The sequence below is a fragment of the Chrysoperla carnea genome, chromosome 3, assembly GCF_905475395.1.
Source record: "Chrysoperla carnea chromosome 3, inChrCarn1.1, whole genome shotgun sequence".
Taxonomy (NCBI): Eukaryota; Metazoa; Arthropoda; class Insecta; order Neuroptera; family Chrysopidae; genus Chrysoperla; species Chrysoperla carnea.
Window position 1 is genome coordinate 56,463,456 of NC_058339.1, and position 11,847 is coordinate 56,475,302.

Here is an 11,847-nt window from a genome sequence, read left to right on the forward strand (position 1 = left end):
TAGGAGATAGTAGGGTAAAACTGGGTACCTAAATTTTTAATTCAAGTAGATTATTTTCCCACATTACAAAATTTAATAAGACATCAACGAGGTTTTGCCCCGCATTACAAAATTAAACAAGGCAATGCATGACCGACTTACACATTAAAAGGTACTTCATTGAAATACGCATTTACCTAATTTTGATCTTTAACAATGCGGCAGTCATTTACATAAACTCGAAATAGTGATTGGTAGTAATTTCAAGTGTTACTGGATAAAAGGTTTAGTAATGGAGATAAAATAGTACCCTGTTTTACCTTACTTTCCTCTACTCAGCAAAGTTGCGACCGTTAGTTTTTATTTTAGACTGTCAAAATTAGTAAATTCAGATTTCTTCCAGAATTTTCTGTTGTATTTATTTCAATTTCGAATCGTACTAATTTACTATTAATTCGAAAGTAATTGTAAATTCAGATGATCGTATTAATTAATGTTTTAATATTTATTACGATTAAACCTGATCGATCTAATACAAAAAAATATTGAATTAGTTTTTATTGTAAACAAGAAATAAATAACCTTGGTGAAAATTATATTTTGCTGATAGATACGCACGCATGTTATTTCTTGTTTCTTGCTTTTAATTATAGGTTTATTATTTAATTAATTATAATGTAATCATAAAATTTTACTATCAATTAATTTTATTTTAGTGTGATCGTTACGAAATAGTATCAAGTACTTCCTATTTTATTGAATAATGAAATTATTATCAAACGAAATAAAGTCATTTACTATTCATAAATAAACACTCTCTTTTATGAGATTAAAGCGGGTAAAAATTTCAGAAAAAAAATGTAAGATTTTAAAACGACCCGAAACTAGATTTTGATTTGTAAGTGGCGCCCATCTTAGGGCATTTATCAGATGGCTGTTTCGAAAATCACTTAGACTACATCGAGTAGTCTACATGGTAATTATAAGCCGGGTTTCAATCTTAGAATAAACAACAGTTGAATGACATGACTAAACTATTAAAAGAGTGGGCTATTTTTTATAAGACTTCATCCAAACATTTATACAGTATTGACGAAAATTACTATGGTTTTTTAATATCCATTTATTCATTCAACCCAGTTTCAGCCTATTAGATCTATTCTAAGGGTGTTATAGAAGATCTAACCGTGTTAGATCTATTTTCTACATGAGCAAACGTCGTAAATTTGTCTGCCATGGTCACTTACATTAATAGCTGTGGGTAATACTTATTTGGACTATTATGTGAAAAGCTGAAAAGTGAAACCCCATTGTCGAGTTTTCAAGTTTTGAAAAAATTCTGTGAAAAATGCCACAAAAGCTTATTCAGCCTCTGAGGTAATATTTTGTTCAGGAAGAGTGATTAATTTATTGTGTTTTTCAAAAAATTCGTTCTAAATAAAAATTTGAGAAAATTTTGGCTTGTTATCCACTTGCTGGTCTCAATCATATGGTCTTATTGCCTCTACTTCACTCAAATATATACTTTAGTGGAACCCATTAGGTAACCAATAAGTAGACCTCTTGAATAAGAAATGCTACACTGGCCATGTATACAATTTTTCTCGGAATGGAAATTTTTTTACATCATTAATTATTATATTTACATAAAGTTAAGTTTAAAAAGTGATTAGCTTACGTTCATAGAATCACCATAAATTAATATTATCCAATAATTATAACATAATATTTTTAATAAACATATTTTATTTAGTAGGGTAAAATGCCGATAGATGTAACGCTGTTTAAAATGCTGTGTTGAGAAATAGTGCCAGTGTCGGATTAATCCATGTCGAGGCCCAAAGGCAAGGGGCAAAGGCGCCTTGTATACGCCAATTATTATTATTAATTAGCTTGGTGCTCCCTTATGACGCCCTTCTTCTACAAATTTGTCTTTTTCTCTTTTGACCTTTCCCTGACTCCCTAGCTAATTCGGGGCCTCTAGACAATTGCATACTCTGCCTAATAGTTAATCCGCCACTGATTAGTGGTTTAAACCGAGGCTATTTCCATTTTAAAATTAATAAACACATAATGTCGATTCTTAGTTCTACACTGTCCTCTGCTTAGTAATTATAGTCATTAAAATTATGCAAAATTTACTTTAAGGGAAATACATTATTGATTCGGATGACACATTTTAAGCAGAATATTGGATATGGAGCTTTGGAATTGATAAATATTTATGATTATTATTAAATAATTGTGTTTAAAATCAATTGAACTTCATTCTATTACTTTTAACGATTACTAGAAGTGCTTATCTTTATTTTTAATAAATTTGTTTTGTAAATCGTCTATATACATGACTATGCGGATAAAATTCTTGGAAATGAAATTCTTAATAGAAATAAACTTTGGATGCTTTTCCAAGAACTCAGTTTAAAAAACTTTTACAATGTATTACATCATCGCCATAAAACCAATAGGTACATTTTACTATCAATTAGGTGCAGGAATATATAATCCCGCAAAATTGAGATCAATATGGGTAGACTTGTTGGGCGTGGCTGCATCGAGAACCAAACGCAGATATAGGTATCGGTGGATCTATTTACCACTTTGCTCCAAAGTTGTTTCAAAAACCGTGAGTTTTCTGAGATCAAGGACATTTAAATTTTCTTCATGAGCGAGGTCATTAACTAATCTGGTGATTTGATGTAAGTTTTAGGGAAGTTGTGACCACAAATTTCTAGTACGTTACCCCGGGACTCCAAGAAGAAAAATTCACTTATCATCTATAATTTTATGTGATATGCCTCACTTTTTGAGTGACTTATATATCTCTTTTCATATTGGATCTATACTTCTCTCATAAGGATTTGCAGATCTATGGAAACTCTTCCATCCTTCTGATTGATATATATATCTACGTTTCGCAATGCATCGTTTTGAACAGGTCTCCCTACATTTGTTTCAATTTTGAGGACTTATATCTCCCCTATGATTGATGATTGGGGATATTAATAATGGTAGGTCGAGCCTTCTTATTTGTCTTGCGGGATATTACTATTATTATTTATTAATAGAATAAAAAGACATGTTTCAGCCTGCAGATATGCAGCAAGTAACACATGTGGCTATGCAAGCCGAAACAAGTTTCTTAAATTTTAAATATATCGGAAATCTATGGAATAGCAAGAGTTAGCTGGAAAAATTAATTTTTCTCTTCACTATTTCTAACTTTCGAACGCGGTAACCGGATGGGCTGTTCCTAAACTTATCCTTGGTATGTGTTTAATTCCCATTAGGTAATATATGATTGTATTACATTTAATATAAATTTAAACTATGATATCAATTTATTATGCATAAATTATCATAATAATATTTTGGGATGGGCTAGCTAGAATTATTGTTTTTAGTGTAGATATAGATTTGAAATATGATACATAAATTTAAAAGATACAATAGATTTCTAATAAAATTATTATTCGTCAGAAGGAAAGAAAATTTAAAACGGGTACAGGTAATTTTCTTAAAGATTATAATCAACAATACTGATATACTTTTTGCTCAGTGGCGTATTAACGAATATAAACCTTTTATGAAAATTAATTTCTGAACTTATTTTTATATGCTGTAGGTAATACTTATATGAAGGTACCTATACTAATTTAGTCCCAAGTTTGTAACGCTTAGAAATATCGATGCTATTAACAAATTTTTAGTATAGAAGTTCATAAAATCATCTAAATATTCCATTTCCAGTTATCTGCCTGTCTGTCTATCCGTCTGTCGACACGATAACTCAAAAATGATAAGAGATATCAAGCTGAAATTTTTAAAGCGTACTCAGCGTAGAACCCATCTTAAGTAAACCGTTAGAGATAGAACAAATGTTTGAAGGTAAAAAATGTTATAAAAAATAAACAACATTGGTTTAAAACATTTTTTTAAACATCATTGTTTACCCGTGAGGGCGATATAGTGACTATAAATAGATCTAGTGCGTAAAACTTCGGCTTTAATTTTCTCTAAAATGAAAGATAGGGAATTGAAAATTTACAGGTTGCTTAAACTAGCCTACTGGGAAACCTTCTCGAAAACCGAAAAAAAAATTAAAAAAAAAACGTTTCGAAAATTTTTGATATCATAGTTGTATTGGTTTTTGGTTTTTTGTATAATGCAAGCAGTGAAATTCAATACTTTCTATACAGGGTATCTCAACAATTAACTCAAACAATTTTTTGTTTTCATTTTTTTTTTTGCTAAAATATATGGTGAAAATCTAGATAAAATATTGTCCGTTGATATGACCAAAAATCATTATGGCGAGCGTCATTGTTTCGTTCAAAAGTTTATTGATTTGATAAGAAAATCAGAAACGATGGAGGTGTTTTAGAAAGGCTGCATTGGCTTTTCCACTGAATTATATCAATTACCGTGAAAAATATGCCAGCCAGGTGAGATTTTTATAATCCTCCTTTCTAAAGCAAAGGAATTTTTTCCATGATTTAAAATTAATCAATCTCGACAAAAAATTTTATGTAGGTATTTGCTTTTTGCTTTTTGCTTTTTGCTTTTTGCTTTTATTATTTTGTTGTACATTCGTTGTTCTTCAGACCTCTTCTAAAATATTTTTCCAAGTTGATTAATATCATTAGTTGAGGTGGCTAACCAGATGGAAACTAATCAATGGGGCCTCGTTATTAATTTTCTTAATGGTTGAATTAACTGTTAATTACTTAATTACTCATTAGAAATAGCTATGTAATTAGCTTACGGATTGAAAGTTATTGTTTTCACACAGAAAATCGGAAAATTTGTATTGTTAATTAATTGATGTTTTTACACGGTAATAAATTTTTTGTCGATATGTAATAATATGATACTATGTAAGTATAGGCGTAAACGCAATACTGTACTAATGTAAGTGCCGCAAAGGTTTTTATACCATACAGTATACCATACCAGCATGTAATAAACGCCATGCATTTCTTACCATGTAGATGTGTGCAAAGTGTGAGCTCTCGCTCAATTTTCGACTTCGAAAAAATTGATGTAATCTATTTGAACTTTTAACTGACGTCTCATGAGGAATCGATTTTATTAGATTTCCAATCAAATTGGGGCATGGCATGATATTTTTAATACCAAAATTTTAAATTCTTTGATTGAATTTTTATACCATGTATATGAAATATACCAAGGTATACTAAGTTTAGTCCCAAGTTTGTAAAGCTTAAAAATATTGATGCTATGAACAAAATTTTGGTATGTGCATAAAATCACCCAATTATTCCATTTTCCGGTTGTCTGAAATTTTTATAGCGTTCTGAGAACGTCTAAAGTGAGGTCGAGTTCGTAAATGAGCAACATGTCCATAGGACTCATCTTGTAAACTGTTAGAGATAGAACAAAAGTTTAAATGTAATTGTATAGTATGTATTATATGGGTATATCAGTTACATGTGTGTGACATGTAATGTGATAAAGTAATCAACACTGTCTATACATGGTATTCCAAAAATTAACTTAGTCAATTGTTGGTTTTCACTTGTTTACTCATATATTTACGGATTTATAAATCTAAAACACATAGTTTGGAATTTCCAGGTTAATTTTAGCAAATTTGGAAACTTATAGGTCTGGCATCTAAAGGTCAATATATCAACGGCTGATTTGAATATTGAAATTACTTTTTCGAATATGATGGTAATAGATTTTATATTATTGAGAATATATTATATATTCATATTATTAGGTATTAATTATTATTATTCTTTTTTACAAAAGAATATATTGATGAGCGATGACTGCTGTGAATAAAATAATACAATAAAATAAAAAATAAGTATATTTAAAAAAAATGAATTAATAAATATCTCAATAATAACCTTGTTTTGTTGGTTCATATCCGTCTTCTAGTACTATGATGATGTGCAATTGTTTTTTACTTCCTTGTTTAAGCTACCTTACATTAACAAAAACAAAAATTATAGTAAAAATTTAAAAAAACCCCCGACATGAAATCAGTTCTGATGTGTTTGTGTTAGCGTAGCTCCTAAGCGAATGAACCGATTTTGACTTTTTTTCTGTTTGAAAGGTTATTTGATCGAGAGTGCTCTTAGCTGGTTACAAGAAAATCTACTCCACCGATTGAAGCTCATTGCCTGTTTTCTAGTTGTTTCGTGTACGAAACATAGATAAGAACATTCTCGATCAAATTAGCATTAAAAAAAAATCAGAACCGGTTCATTCGTTTAGTAGTTACGATGCCACAGACAAACATACTGACACACACAAACATATATACAGACACGTTAAACTTATAACACCTTTCTTTTTAGCCGTGGGTTAAAAAAGTGTCATAACACAGAATACGACTTGCCAGCTTATAAAAAAAAACGAAGGAATTGGTTGGATTGTCTTTTCTTATGCTATAACTCAAAAATCATTAGCAGTCGAATGTTAAAATTTTTGATTTAGGATTGTTTTCGTCTCTTCTCTGGTTATTCACCCGTCTCTTTGTACGTTATTTGGATTTTTTAAACGATATTACAAATTTTCGATATCTTCCATAACTTAAAACTATTAGCCTTATTGAACGTTTGAACATTCTTCTTGTATTTCAGTTACCAAATATATATTTAGCTGTTTTATGTACTAAGGCATAAAGTACTATACCGGACAATGAACAAATAACGAATACGGGAAAATTTACTTTCCCGTACTATTATTTGTTTTATTGTCGGGAAACCATTTAAAATACCAGACAGGTTTTCTATCGTCAAAACACTACTTGAAAGTCACAATTTTTGTTATCAATTTCAGTAAAATAGCGTGTTTATTGTTGCGAGTTAAATTCGATAGCCGTCCGGGAATATGTTGCTTTTCCTGCTTAATACAAAAACTATTTTATGCAAAGTGCCTTATTAGGACATAAAGTAGAAAATTATATATTTGGTAACTAAGCAATAAAATATTGTTTATCTACGCCCGTGAAATAAGGACTACTTATCCCACTGATTTGGCGTGGGCTTAATAGTTTATTACTGAAATGACGTTAAAAATTTTAGATTTGCAGATTTCAAAAGGTACAAATATTCATTTTCATTGTCCGTGAACATTTTGAATAGTTAATATATAAACGTACAAGGAAGTGAAATCATGATTTGTGTCCACATCAGATGTTTTTTATAATATTAATTATTAAAAATTAATTATTACAAGCTTTCATTTTCATTTCAAACATTTTAAAGTTACTTTATATTTTAATATTATTATTATTATTTTTATCTTTTAGTAAAATTCAATTTTTGCCTGTAATTTTAATAATATATTACCTAAATTAATAATTAAAAAGTAAAATGTTAAAGGTTTGCATTATTTGTAATACCTACTTACGAGGTATTACAAAGTGATGTAATATCGAAAAGAAAGTAATTATTTAAACTTAAAGGTTAATTTAAAATATTAATATCTTAATTTAATGTAGTTACCTAAATTTTATTTTCCCAGGAATTATAATTAACCGCAAAAACATATTTGAATACCAACTCTTTTAAATATTTATTTGTATTGCTAAAATTTTTAACACGCGTAATTTTTTCAACAGATCTATACGTTTTAAAATAAGGTCCCATAATTCCAAAAATACAAAATTTTAGCAAAATCTGGTACTCTGTTTTATTAGTTTCTTTAAAAAAATATATTTCAAAATTTTAACTTTCTGGGTCATCTGGCACTCAAACGAGCCAACTATTAAAGCAATTTTAGCTAAATTGCTTGCACTATAAACGTAATTCATTATATAGACATTAAAGGACGTTCCCAGAAAATCACGTTTACTTAGGATCATTTTTAAATCGTGTATATAATATATGCCCAAAAAAGAAGATGACATTGTATTTATTTTGAAAATTCTTCCAAATCAATTTCATCTCCTTGAAAGTAATCTCCTTCATTTATACCGACGGTTTTTCCAATCTTCGAAAGACTGGTTGTAGTCACTTTCCGGAATTGCCTTCAGTTCCGCCTTCGCTGCGGCTTGAATTTCCTCTATCGTATCAAAACGGTGTCCCCGGAGCGGTCTTTTGAGCTTGCTGAACAGCCAGAATTCGCACGGCGCCAGATCAGGTGAATACGGTGGTTGCGGAACGATATGGGTTGAGTATAAGTATTTCTTATATTAGTGATTTTCTCAAAATCTTTAGGCATTAATATTTCAAAACTATGGTAGATATACAACGAAAATTTTTACTCTTAATGTTTCGTCTAATTTTCCCAAGTTCTAACAGAGTCCACCCTCCAAATTTAAAACGTAGGTCTCAAATATTTGCATACATTTTTTTTTTTCGGAATCTTTTTGAGGCATTCTGCAGTGTAATGACTAATTTATAATTAAGCTGTAGGTATGCTGAAAAAGAGTTAAATACGTTTTAAATTCTAAAATTAAATACGTACCTAATAATTATAAAAATTTGATTTGAAAATTATTTGCACCTTTTCGCATCTGAATAATGTCGTTTAGTTCGAAATCATTTATGTAAGTACCTGTGCCCAAGATGTACCTGCCAATAATGTTTCCGCCCCTATTTCTAAGATGGTTCACGTTCTCACTAATCAGATCCACCAAAATTCTAAATAAATTTTTTTTGTTAGAATAAGTTTTGCTAAGCTTAAGATAGCCCACCGTAATTATGACAAAAAAAAACCATTGTATCAGACTGATTACCTAAGAGGCTCATTATTATTGCATTTACTTTTTAACTCTTTTATTGCATTTATATCTACCTAAGTTCCTAAGAAGGCCCCGCATGATAGGTTTTTAAAAATGATTGTTCTTTTATAGAATTTTCATTAAATCTGTCGATTTGAATATTTATTTTATTTAAAATTAATGAGGAATATTGGGATAAAGTGTGTTTGCATAAATTATTTCTAATTTTTTATTTACTTAAGTATTGCAAAAAATGGGCATTATCAGATACAAGTACCTCGCTTACCCGCATCATTTTAGGACTGCTACTAACAATATTTACTATAAAAGTAAAAATATAGTAAACAAGTAAAAACAATCAATTAACTGAGTTAATTGTTGAAATACCATGTATAGCAGCGTTGATTACTCCATCACATTACAAATATACCAATACATGTCACACATACATAACTGATAATCCCATATTAATACATTCTATAAAATTTGCATCTAATGTATGCCCTCGCGAGTAAACAGTGATGTTAATAAAAAATGTTTCAAACAAAAGTTGTTTATTTTTTGATAAGGAACATTTTTTACATTTAAACTTTTGTTCTATCTCTAACGGTTTAAAAGATGAGTCCTGCCCAAGACCCAATAGACCTACGTCTTGTCTTGAGTGCGCTGTAAAAATTTCAGCTTGATATATTTTTTCGTTTTTGAGTTATCGTGTTCACAGATGGACGGACAGATGGACAATCGAAAATGGATTAATTAGATGATTCTATGAACACCTATATGAACATATTTTTCGTAGCATCAATATTTTTAAGCGTTACAAACTTGGGACTAAACTGAATATACTATGTATATTTCATATATCCATGGTATAATAAAGCCTACATTAAAAATTTTTAGTATTAATTGGGAATAATTAAAACTAAAATTCAAAGTATTTTATCTGGATAACGACTTCTAGATTTTTCTCATTCAATTCTTGAATAAACACTGAGCGATGAGTATTCATAGTTGAAATGAGCTTGCTTAATATAGTTGAAATAGCGTGAAACAAAGCAATTTTATAGGTTGAATATACGAATTTTGTTAAAAAAAAATTATAAAAATAATTTACGATTAATTTCAATTGAAATAATGGTTCACAATAATAAACACATATGATTTATATGGCCATTGAATTGTGTGTTAATTAATCTTATCTTGTTAGAAAAATTGATCCAATGAAAATGAATCATTTTGTTAATTAGTCTAAATACAATATTTTTGTTTATATAAATTATTAAGTACATATATAAATAATTCTGATATATTGTGATTTATTTTTATTTTACAATATATATACATTATTATAAATAAATAATAAAATTATATAAAACTTCAAACATAATTTTTTTTTATTCATAGCTTTAAAGTGGAATGTCAAGGTATTAATTAATAAATTTTTATTCATATTTTTAATTTAGCTAAATGGATAATAGCATGTAAAATAAATATTTATTTATAATTAATTGTTTACACTTAATTTGAGAATAATATTTGATGAATCAGTTTTCTTTATAGAGATACTAGAGTGATATACACCCGCTTCGCTGGGTTTAAAAGTAAAGATTGCTCTCGCTTATCCCCTTTCTATAAAACACGAAATAATGGTAAGGATTATTTTACACAGGTAAAATATATGTATGGTTTTCTATTTTTTTAAATGTATAATAGTCGTAATTATTCATTGAGTATATCAGAAAAGATGGCCGTGAAATATTTTATATTATACTGACTATTTTTACAAATATCTGCAATTTATAGTAATGTCAAATGACTACTTTTACAGAAATCTGTAATTTATGGTCAAATTAAATTATTTTTTTAATTAATATATCTTTATAAATTAAATATCATGTGTTATTCTGAAGTATGAGCTATATTGCTAAAAACCATTCGCTAGTTTTAGCGTGAAAGCGTAACAAACAAACAAACATGCTTTTTACTTTCTCATTTATAATATATAGAGATAAGTATTTTTCCCTGCTACTTTTGGGCTCCTTGAGCCGCTCCTTTCACTCAAATGAGCTGAAATTAGGTATGTAGGTTTTTTTTAATAGGCAGGTTGATGTTATTAAAGGTGGATTTAATTTAGAAATTTTGGGTTTTTAAGGATTTGTGTGCCAGTACTTACAGCCCATTCAAATTGAAGTGAAGGTTTGAAAATCGGTATGTAGGCTGAGATAATGTAAAAGGTGTGTCTCTGTTTGTGTACCTAATACATTTAAGAGCAGCGTAATTAATTTATCCAATAGCTGCTAATAACGATAAAATTAATTAAAAAATTTAAATACTTCTGTCATTCTTTTAGAGCAAATTAAATTATGAAAGCTAATCATATCCTTAACTTATAGAAATCGATTTATTGACGTCGACAAAAATAATTTTAATCTATTAATTAAATAATATATATAAAATATATAAAATAATATATAAAAAGAAAAAAAAAAAAATTTATAAATTTTTTTTAAACCTGAAAAATTACCCCAAGCTAGTAAGTTATTCATTAGAAACCATTAATTTTTTATTATTTTCGGAAAATTATTGTACATTTCAAAATGAATTTTCCATGGGTTGTCTTCTTGTTGGATAGTTCATTGTGCAATGAATCAAAATTTTCTTTCGGATACCGAATGGTTTTCTTCATTCTATAATGTACACTTCGATTTACTTCTTATTTTACTTCTTTTTCCTATCTTATTTTACAAAATTTTTATTATTTATTAAAATATTAAAATCTTAAGTGTGTTTATTTTTATCCATTTTAAATTTTATATGTAATAAATTGTGAGTTTTAGAGTAGCTAATCTTTTTCTAACAACATTTTATTATTCTGAAAAAAAAGATAGAATTTTACGTAAAAGGTTTGAGGGGGTGATCGGGAAATCTTATGTAATCTTATTTGAGGTATGGGTTTAAAAATCTCAAAAATCATTCTCACGTAATTAATGAATGGCCCTAGATTATTCTAGATACGGTCCATATCAGGAGCTTTAAACTTTAAACAAAATAAAAGTAATTACTTTATCAAATCTGTTTTGTTTTTGTCTAAATGTCTAAAGCCATTGTATTATTCTACTAACTGTACGCAGTTAGTAAGTTTCTGGGTTATTGGCCGTCTAAGT